We start from the raw sequence: 10,716 nt of genomic DNA, 5'->3' as shown, positions 1-10,716 counted from the left end.
GATCAGCTAAACATACAATGAACTTTGTGTATTGTAGGGGTTGATGACCTGCAGGTAGGGGCCTGCATCTGGTCTCTCAAGGTCTTACATATAGCTCCCATGACTCTTCTACTGCTGCGCTACTCCCCCCCCCCCACCCCGCTGAATCAGTAGGGTAGACGCAAGGTGAAAACTTTTCTTTCTCCCAGTAATTCAAAGCCTTATTTCTGACATGGCATGGGAGCGGTGAGCAACTGCAGTGAGTCTGGGGCACGGGGTTTGCTATTGGTTGCACACTGAATCAATGAATTTCAGTGGCAAAATGAAATTCATTTTTATTTTGAAAATGCAGGGGGAAACCACTGAAGCAAGCAGATAAATCCTGATGCAGTGGGACATTTTCTAGTTTGGTTTTGAATTTCAAAAGTATTTAGAGTGGATGATTTGGGGAGAACTGCACACAGATCGCGTGCCATATGTTCATCTCTAGTCTGTAGAAATAGGTGTGCAAGCCCCCCACTGATGACATCAGGGCTCACAAGGGTATGCACTCTGATGTATTAGTAGGATTGGTAATAGAAGCAATCTACACTGATGGGATGAATTTGAGGCTGTATTCTGCTTTCTGCCCCCTAGAGGGGAGCATTGCATGTCCTAAAATTTGGAAGCAGCTCTTTTCACAAAGAACAGCACATGTGTTTCAAAACACATTTCACAAGGAACAGCTTCTGATTTGTGAGGTCTACAAAGTTCTTTCTATGCATGTTTACAGATTGGGAAAATAGCAATGATATATTTTTTTCCTCTTTTGCCCAGTGCTGTAGCTTGCACAGCATACAGGGAAACAAACTGGTAACTGAGGAGACAGTTCATACCAATTTCTCTTCTTCGTTTTTATTTGAATTGAATTTTATTTACGACACCTGGCCAACTCATAAAATGCAGAATAGAAAGCACTGACACATGTAATGCAAATAATAAGTGTATGGATAATACATAAACGTATGTGTTTGTGACTTGAGCACCAAGATCTTAGTACAATCATTCTTTTATCTCGGGGAAACCGATAGTATACTTAAATCTTATATTTAACGTAATTATTTAGAAGCATGATCATTTAATAACCCCAGCCCGCATCAGTACCGCAATACGTAGGGTGTCAGGGATAAAAAAAATACATTTTGACATATTGTATATAAAATAAATATTAAATACCTCAATGAACTACTACAATCCAGGGGCAGCACATAGCAGTCCAGAAAGGCAAGCCAAATACAGTATACGACATAATAAAAAAGATCAAATGAGGTAATATTTGATATGGAAGTTAAAACCAAATATAAATATTAATCTATTATCCCTCTGGAAATTTCTTCACCTTTTTAAAAAAATTTATGCGGCAGCTAATTGCGGCTGTGCAGAATCTAGCAACCGATTTTGTCACCTGTTCTTTCCAGTTTGCATTTGAAAAGCCCTTGTAAAACTAATTGGGCCTTTATTTGCCTTTGCATGTGACTATAATTGAGCTATATTATTAACCAGGCCATTATAAAGAACTTAACATGCCATACAATGCATAATTAAGACTGTTCTACCTACCTCACTTGCATTTTTTGTGGATGTATGGCCATAGATACTGTATATACACATGTATAAGTCTAGAAATTTTACTCAAAAATTGACCCCCAAAAAACCCTGAGTAGACTAGTCCATGTGTCAATACTGTATAAGTACTGTACTGTAAATTTTATTTAAAAAGGGCACCATCCCTTTCTCTGAGTAGAGTGGTGAAAGGCAAGAGCTTAGTGTGTCCCAGGAGCACCTAAAAAAAGAAGCACCGACCTCTTCTACTTTCTTCGCTCCTTTTGACCTTTATGAATGACTGGGTGAGAAAATGGTGGTGATGGTGGCAGCTCTTTAGCACTTCCTCTCAAAGGAGTGCCAAGAGGAATCAGATTTTGTAAGATGTGAATAGGGCATTTGTGTATGTCTCTCGGCTTTTCTTGGTTAAAATCTGTCAAAGTTATCACATTAAAGTTAAAGGTTATAAACACTGCTAATGTAGTCATCTTTATTTATTTATTTATTTTCCTTTGCCTCTACAAACTTTTTCACATGTGCACGTTTTCTTAGTATCCTTTGTCCTTGGCTGCCTCTCCCATACATCACACAGCCACCATTTACTATAGTTCCCTCCTTATCCATCCAGTTTTTGGGGTGAGCACAAATTGTTATGCCTGTTGGATTTTTTTCGGTTCTTTGGCATCATTTTCCTTTGCTTATCCTTTGTTACATACCCTTAAGTTTTAACTCAACTTTTCTATGGGTCAAATCTAAAACTATAATTTTGGCACCCAAACCTGCCATTGACTTATACATGAGGTCAACTTATTGTTGAGTACATACGGTAACACTTTTTTAAAAAGCCAGCTGAAAATGACTGCAATATTTATAAGAGCCACGTGATGGCAGCAAAGCCTTATCTTTGGTTACAATGATTTGTAGCAACAGCAGTATTTATAAATGGTGAAAAAATACTTTATATTCCATTAAGACTTGCCGACTTTATCTCATCGATGTATGTGCGTGGGCATAATGTATGGATCAGATGCGGTTCAGTTTGGTACCCTGTTATGTATCTAATAAAAAATTGATATGTACTGTAATGTTTTACTGTATAGTTTAATGAATTAATGTGTGTTTTTTTCTCCCCTCATTTTTTTAAAAAAAAATTCTCTTAATTTTAAATCTGGTTGGTTCTCTTCAGTGGTAAACTAGCATGCCAGATGTTTTCCCTGCCCAGCTGTGTAATCCCTTGTAGGGTATATAGTGGCAGCTAACCCAGCTGCACATCATTGAGTGCCGCTGTTGTTGCCGTCAGTAGCTGCATCGACCAAAGCTCTTTTATTTAATCATCAGAAGGTTTTTTATTTTGTATTTTTTAAAAAAAGAAAATTGGTTTTAGCGTTGTTATTAGTCTTTCAATAGCACACAACATAATCACAGAGGATGTGGATGAACCAATATGCCAGGTAGTAAAAAGCGACAGATAAAAGAAGTTGCATTGGCACATTATGCTCCAACCTGGCTCTTTGAGACATAGATTCAGAAGCTTGGAGGAGAAAGAGATTAGCTCAGTCCTGTAATAAATTGTAAGGCAGGACAGGAGAAAGCTTGCCTCCCTTCCACTCAAAGACTGCCATATCTTGATAGTGAATGTTCAGTGTACACAGAAGCAAAGGACTGAGAGGGTTCTATCACAATGGTCCCAATGGTGCTGCTTGTATAGACAAAAGATAGGCAGTCCCTCAGGTACAATCTAGTGTCTCAGTGTGGCAAACATAAAGGCATGGAAGCAAGTTCATTATGTTCAGTGGAACAGAAAACTCCCAGTGAGTCTTCCTAGGCTTGGAGATGGAAACCAGACCTGCTTTGAAACTGCCTCTGCTATTTTTATTTTATTGTATTTGTTACTGTAGTGCAAAGATTGGCAGGCTATATGTTTGCTGGATCAATGTTATTTATAAGAATGCTAAGATCACACACACACAACCCGAAAACAGAGTTAGGAACAAATTACATATGCTAAAATTAATGTATTGATTAATTAAACAGGCACCTTGCCTTTCCAGCAAATATAGCACTCCGGGTTGTTAATGATGTACAAATATTATATGTAAAACATAAAAACACATCAATTAATAACCAGCCCAATTAAAACTCATCAGGTTTCCCTCCAAAACCTCTGTGCCTGAGAATTCAGAATATCAGGACTGAGCAGAGCTCAGGGTTAAATCACAAAACATTTTAAATAGTCATTGTGTATTTTTTACACTCTAGGAAATCTGTGTAGCACCCATCCATGTGAGGACTCATGTGTGGTGGTGGTTTTCTTCCCACAGCTGTTTGCTTTTAATACCCTACCCCATGGTCTAAATGTGAGGGGGGCTGCATTGTTATCAATAGTCCCCTCCCCCCTGTCACATTTTTTAGCTCCCATGTCCCATGTAAAGGGAAATAATAAACAGTAAAATGCTGAAGTAATGGCCCTAATCCAAATTGAAGATATACATGCTTACTGTAGAGTAAAAAAAAAAATAAATAAAAAAAAATCAATGGATTGTAAATGCCTGATATATCTTTGATATATTTTTTCAGTTGACTTTCTACAACAAAAATGGATAGTTTCATCATTTTAGTTTTTCTTTGTTTTATTGGTATAATTTAGTGTAGCACCAGGGGGTGGGAGTGATATTTTTGTTGCTACTGTTGTTAAGGAGTTGGGAATCAAAAATCTTTGGCAATCCTTTTGAGATCAACTCAAGAACTACCAATATATCCTGTCCTCTGTCCACCTTTGCTATCCTGGGCCATTCAAAGATATTGGAAAGATCCTTGGGAAAGGCAAGTATCTTTTCATCTGAAAGTGTTCTTGTATAGAAATGAGGAAAAGGTTGTACGTATAGTCTGGCAATTTGAACCTACCAGCCTCAAAAATCTGAAGCCTGCTTCTTGTCTTTCCTGTATTTTGAGACTGCAAGGCAACAAAATAAGGAGAAGGCGATGAATATAGACCCTATCATATCCCAGTGGCTAATATGTCTGACTCTTAGAATCATAAAATTTTAGAACTGGGAAGAACCACATGGTCCAGCTGGAGTCAGTAATGGGCTGGATGAGGGAAAACCGACTCAAGCTGAATCCAGAGAAAACGGAGGTACTAGTGATAGGTTCTCCTGGTCCAGGAATGACGGTGGTTCCACCTGTCCTGAACGGGGTCACGCTCCCTGTGAAGGACTCCGTGCGCAGTCTGGGGGTGCTTCTTGATTCGTCGCTTCACCTGACAGCTCAGGTGAATGCGACGGTCAAGAGCACCTGTTATCAGCTTCGGCTGATTCGCCAGCTGCGCCCATACCTGGCCCAGAGGGACCTAGAAACTGTTGTACATGCTCTGGTAACTTCGAGACTGGATTTCTGCAATGTACTCTACATGGGGCAACCCTTATACCAAACTCGGAAGCTTCAAATGGTGCAGAATATGGCAGCCCGGCTGGTCACTGGTGCCCCCAGGACCAGCCATATAACACTGGTTTTGAAAGATCTCCATTGGCTGCCCATCCGCTTCCGAGCTCAATATAAGGTGTTGGTGATTACCTATAAAGCCCTAAATGGCTTGGGCCCAGGATACCTAAAGGACCGCCTCTCCCCGTACATTCCGCCTCGCACCCTCAGAACGTCTGGGCAGCAACTACTGAAGGTGCCTGGGGCTAGATTAGCCTCCACGACACGGAGGGCATTTTCCACGGCTGCCCCAGCCCTTTGGAATACGCTGCCCACTGAGCTCCGCTCGACTACCACCCTGGCCCAATTCAGGAAGGACCTAAAAACCTTCCTGTTTCAACAGGCATTCCCCGAATAAAAATCCTGCGGGCCTCCCTCCTCTTCCGTGGCCAAGAGGTTGGGCTATGGGGTTTTTTGTTTATTATTTTTGTAATGGTTGTCTGTATTGTATTTGTATTTTAACCTTTTCTCTGTATTGATTGTTGTTTTAACTTTGATGTAAGCCGCCCTGATCGTTGGAAGGGCGGGATATAAATAAAAAATTTATTATTATTATTATTTATAATCCCTTGTCATATATGAATACACAACTACAGCACACCTGAAAGATGCCCATGCAACCTCTGCTTAAAGACCTCCAAATAAGGAGAATCCACCCCTCTGAGGCAATTTATTCCACCAGCAAACCACTCTAACAATAAAAAAGTTATTTCTAATGTTTAGGTGGAATATTTTTTTTTCTTTTAATTTAAAGCCATTAGTTCTTAGTATAGTCTCTAGAGCAGCAGAAAACAAGTTCATTCCATGATATGCCTCTACATAATATTCCTTCAGACATTTAAATATAAGTATCATGTCACCTCTGGGTCTTCTTTTTTCTAAGGTAAACATATCTGGTTCCCTGATTCATACCTCATAAAGCTTGGTTTGCAGATATTTGTTTATCTTGGCTGCCCTTCTCTGGACACATTCCAGCTTGGCAATATTTTTCTTGAACTGTGGTATCCAAAACTGGACACATTATTTGAAAAGAGGTCTAACCAAAGCAGAATAGTCTAGTACTAATATTTACTTCAATCAGGCCACTATATTCAAAATGGTATTAGCTTTCTTGGCTGCTATATCATACTGTTGATTTATCTTTGGCTTGTGGTCTACTAAGACCAATGGGGTGTAGTGGTTCACCTTAGAGTTGCCATAAGCTGAAAATGACTTGAAGGCACACAACAATAACTACTAAGACACTTAAATCTCTTGCACATATACTGGTGGTTTCCCCCTTCTTCCATTTCATCTACACATCTTTTTAAAATCTCAGCTCATCTGAAAGTTCTTTGTACATTCACCCTGGTTTCTTTAGACACCATCCACTTTTATTCCTTCTTGGAATTGTTTGCAACTATGCCTTCATTATCTCACCTTTAAGAAACTCCCATGCACTGTGAAGTCCCTTTCCTTTGAACATTTTTGACCATAGGATTTCTCTCAGTATTTTCCTGAGGTTGCTAAGATCAACTTTCTTGAAGTATGGAGTGAGTGTTTATCTTTCCCTTGCCTTTGTATAAGAAATTCCAAGATGATATGGTCACTCCCACCTAGGATCTCAGTATTACCATGCCATTGAGTGGTGGAAGTTTTGGAATTGGAAAATTTGGTAAAAACGTTCTTAGTAAATTTTCATATATTTTAAAAGGTAAAAGTAGTCCCTTGACATGACTTTCTCCTCATAACTGACTATAGGGGGTGGTGCTCATCTCCATTTCTAACCCCAAGAGCCAGTGTTGTCTGAGAACTGCTTTGGTGGTCATGTGGCCAGAATGACTCCACGAATCGATGTTACCTTCCCACTGAGAAGTGGTACCTACCTATCTACTTGCATTTTCATGCTTTCAAACTGCTAAATTAGCAGAAGATGGGACTAGTAACAGGAGCTCACCCCATCATGTAGCACTCAGGCCTTGAACTGCCAACCTTCCAGTCTTCTGACCGTCAGAATTGGTGTCTTAACTACCAAGCCACCATAATGTAAAATATACACAAATTCATATATTATACATTGATTGAAATCTAAGAATTTTTATAAAGATAAGCACTTTTTGTCTGACTCTACTGGGAAGGGGAAGATTCTATCTCTTCCTCTCCTTCCTGCTGAGCTGAGTGCAAACTACAGTCATCCCTCCAGATTCACTGACCTCCCATTCATGGTTTTGAATTTCTGCGGACAGGAAGCCAGGAGGGAAAAAATGGTGCCCGCACCTGCAGGAGCATGCAGCCATTAAAAACAATAGGGCTCCAATATTTGCAGTTTTTCTGATTTGCAGAGGGGTCCGGAATGGATCCCCATGAATCAGAAGGGATGATTGTACTGTACTTGCACACTTTGAACTCAACTGCAGGAGTTGAAGTAAGTTCAGGACAAAGTACTTGTGTTATTTTGAAACAATATTTTATGGGGGGAGGGGGGAAGAATCAATAAAACACACTAACAAAATTCTAGACATGGTTACTGAGAGGTAAATCCCACAGATTTCTGTGGAGTTCTCTTTCAGTTAAGTATATTTAGTAGCATTGGGAATCATATGAACTTCCAGAGGATATTCAGTTGCTAGATCTAGGAGCCATAGATGAGAAGTGCTGAGAGGTGCAGTACAACAACATTTGGAAGGCTGCATCTCTCAGCCTCAAAGGAAGGCAACGGCAAACCCCCTCTGAACAAATCTTGCCAAGAAAATCCTATGATAGGTTTGATTTAGGGTCACCATAAATCAGATACAACCTGAAGGCACACAACAACAATTATCCCACCCTCCTACCCTCAGTGTATAGGAATGAAGTCTTGATGTGGTTTAAATGTTCCATTTTGACACACTGAAAGCTCTTGGTAGGCAGTATTTCTATCGGAATAATTGTCTAATTGAGTAATACTGAAATATTTATCAACATTTTAAAGATGTGACAACTGAACATCAATCACATTCATACTTTACTTTTTAATGAAAAAAATGATGGCACTGAAAACAGAATTAATTTTAGCATGCTCCATAAGCTAAATATTTAACAGATGGTGGAGAGCATGAGAGATGAACCAGGGTGGAGGAACTGCCTTTCCTCATGTCCAGTTGGCTTAAGAACAGCAAGACAAAAAGTTTTTGTGTAAAGTGGGATAGATTTTCCTCATCTCCTTTTGACCCTTTACAGTTGTGGGTTTTTGTTTTTTTGGAAAAATATTTTCCTCCTCCAATCCTTTTTGTGGTAGTGATATCAATTGCAACTTTTTACTACATTTCAAGAACGAGTCTCAGAAATATGGGGGCTTTAATGATCCCATGGATCCATCACCTTTCCATACACATTCTTGCCATTCATTTTCTTTCATCTTCATTCTTTCAATCTTCATTCATCCTCTCCAAAGTTCACATTCCAGCATAAGAGTTGTAGCATTCACAGACCTTTCCATAGCCAGAAGTAAGAGATTTATGAGAATGGATCACCCTCCCTGGAAGAAAATTTAATAGACCAGAGGCCTGATTCCTGCATTTATTATATGAATGTGCAAGTCTCCTAGAATGAATCACCAGTTAATTAGAACATGAGAATGGCCCAGTTTGATTCCTATTATGTCTGTTGATTAATTAATTTTACAAAACAGTGCATTTTTGAAATGAGAAGTTTTCTATAGCAGTAGAAAATTTTATTCTTTGCATCACTCATTTGGAACAGCTTTAAACATGAATTTTGGGATTTTTTTTAATTGACTGTAACTACAGTTGTCCCACAGATATGGTGTATATAGAAAATACATTGTGTTTACGGCCATTGATATTTATGTAACAGTAATAAGGAGCCAGCATGGTGTAGTGGTTTGAGAGTTGGATTAAAACTCTGGAAACCTGGGTTCGAATCTCAGCTTGGCCATTGAAACCCACTGGATGATCTTGGGCAAGTCATGCTTTCAGAGTCTCAGAGGATGGCAATAGCAAACCCCCTATGAAGAAACTTGCCAAGAAAACCCTGTGATAGGTTTACCTTAGGGTCATTATAAGTTGAAAATGACTTGAAGGCATACAACAACAACAACAACAACAACAATAACAACAATAACAACAATGGTAATAAATCTACACCTTCTTTTCATATTCTTGGTTGAAGATGAGCAACATATAAGGGCTTTGTAGGAAAAGCCCAGCAAATACCCTGATTCCGTGAGATGTAGTGACTATGTCAACTAGGGCAATTTTAAGGGGGGATTGGTCAGATTTGTGGTGCTTAAGGCTCTCTGTAGCTATGAGTTCTGATGGCTCTAGATTACTTCCAGTATTCTAGGCACTGGCAGTATGCCTCTGAATGCCAGTTGCTAGGGAACAAAAAAGTGGAAATCTGCTATTGGTCTCAGGTCTTGCTTATGGAAATCCTATAGGCATCTGGTTGACTATTGTGGGAACAGAGCCCTGAACCAGTAATGTGTTTTTTTCTGAAAAAGTAGAAATTTTCCAGTACTCCAAAGAACATTATCTGATTTAGTACATTTGCTTTTATCATTTTGCTTTTTATGCTTTTGTAGTATATTTTGAGTTAGGCGTAATAGCCAGGTGTAAAGCAAGACTCACAGTCTTTTAACAGAGACCTAGCCATGTTAGTTTGGAATATCAGTATGCAAAGGGATCTTGTAGCACTTTTGAGTTTAACTGTACAAAAGAAGTTGTAGCATAGACTTTGTAAACTTAGGGGTGGAACAGACGGGCATAAAGGAGCAGCTTGAAGCCACCCACCTAAGACACCTTGGGGCTGTGGCAAGTACATGCCATGGCCCCAATCTGCCATGAATGCATCCCAAAGAGGTTGGGCTGGGTTTAAGGCACCCCACTGCAGTTCCAGGGTGGCTTCTGGGTGTGTGGCATCTAAATGCCATGCCCACAAGTTGTCTTGAAGCCATCACCATGTTTGACTGGGCAGCTTCAAGACATCTTGGGGCATGTGATGTCTAAACACCATGTCCTTAAGCCACTGGAAAGCTGGTTTTTCGAGTGTCTGTGCTGGCCCTTGGTCTACTTTGCCAGATCTGAGGAAGTAGACCAAGTCTACAAAAGCCTATGTAGTAACATTTTTCTCAGTTAGTCTCAAAGGTGCTATAAGATCCCTTTGCATGCAGTGTTTTAACAGTATACTGAAGAGGGAAATCCAGGAGGCAGTGTTTGTCATGCAAGCCAAAGGCAGCTAAAGATGAAGAGAAGAGAGTGGGAAAATGCACATTGTGAAGACATCAACACATGGGGGTAAACTCAGGTGTGTAGTTCAGAAGGAGATGGTTTTTCCTTCTGCTATTTCTGTATAATTCTGCCCTAGTTAGTGTGATTCCTGTAAGTCACATAGCAACCACACCAGTTAATGCAGAATTACAGTGTGTGGTATACCTTCTCCCCCCCCCCCCTAAAACCAGTTTTTGGGGTTGTGTGTGTGTGTGTGTGTGTGTGTGTGTATGTGTATGTGTAGGCCTTCTGCACTTATGAGATTGGGTTTGGCTCAGCAGTCATAATGAGAAGGTCCCCTGTAATGGCAGCAGCTAATTAGCCACTGTGCTGAAGGGGACACCTGCTAACAATAATAAGAACAATACTTTGCCCTTCTGGAGCTCCCACCATTTGTGATTTTGAAAGCACTTCATGAAAATGGACACAG

At 39.9% G+C, this 10,716-nt stretch overlaps 1 protein-coding gene across 3 annotated transcripts in view; it reads left to right on the top strand.

Moving 5' to 3' along the window:
* GABRA5 (gamma-aminobutyric acid type A receptor subunit alpha5) overlaps positions 1 to 10,716 on the top strand; it is a 123,278-nt gene that overhangs the window by 42,576 nt on the left and 69,986 nt on the right. The window lies entirely within an intron of this gene.

Source organism: Sceloporus undulatus, chromosome 3 (genome assembly GCF_019175285.1).
Source record: "Sceloporus undulatus isolate JIND9_A2432 ecotype Alabama chromosome 3, SceUnd_v1.1, whole genome shotgun sequence".
NCBI classification, from domain to species: Eukaryota; Metazoa; Chordata; class Lepidosauria; order Squamata; family Phrynosomatidae; genus Sceloporus; species Sceloporus undulatus.
The sequence above is the reverse complement of the archived record's forward strand: the minus strand, read 5'-3'. Positions and strand labels throughout refer to the sequence as shown.